Here is a 547-nt window from a genome sequence, read left to right as displayed (position 1 = left end):
GACGAGGCGCCCCCGGCCGCAGCAAAGGGGGGGCCGGCGCCGAGCCCCCACCCGGGGCGCTGGCAGCGCGGCCCTCCCCTCCCCTCCTGGGAGTGGTGTTGAGAGCGCGGAAGAGCCTGTTTCTAGGCTCCTCCACCGCGCCCTAGTCGCCACCGGGCCCGGGCGGGGGGCGGGCAACTAACGCCTCTTGCCAGGAGACTTCGCGGGGCTCGTCAGCACGTGAGGGAGACGCCGCGTCGCCTCCAGAGCGGGGCCGACCCCCCTGGCCGGGGGCAGCTCGGGGCTGGGGACCCCCCAGGCCCCTCCCTGCCCTCCTGGGTGTGAGGTGGCGCGCGGCCCGGCTGCAGCAAAGGCCTGTGAGCGGGGCAGCGCGGGGCCCCGAGCGAGGGCCTGCCGCTGGCGTTAGAAAAAACCTCTCTTTGTTGAAGCGCCGTAGCTGGGGAGACGGGCGTGGAAGTGCCGGCCAGGTGTCACCAGGGGCGTCTCACCAAGGCGTTCGCGCACCACGGGGCGCTGCTCTGGGGCCCCTCACCCGCACAGCGAGAGC

The 547-nt window shown here is 74.4% G+C and overlaps 1 protein-coding gene across 1 annotated transcript in view; it reads right to left on the bottom strand.

Annotated features, from left to right (window-relative positions):
* The window catches only part of CSPG5 (chondroitin sulfate proteoglycan 5), a 35,728-nt gene that overhangs the window by 17,808 nt on the left and 17,373 nt on the right, over positions 1–547 (bottom strand). The window lies entirely within an intron of this gene.

Source organism: Gavialis gangeticus, unplaced genomic scaffold, assembly GCF_001723915.1.
Source record: "Gavialis gangeticus isolate Ggan-Ray unplaced genomic scaffold, GavGan_comp1, whole genome shotgun sequence".
NCBI classification, from domain to species: Eukaryota; Metazoa; Chordata; order Crocodylia; family Gavialidae; genus Gavialis; species Gavialis gangeticus.
This window is presented reverse-complemented; position numbering and strand designations above follow the sequence as displayed.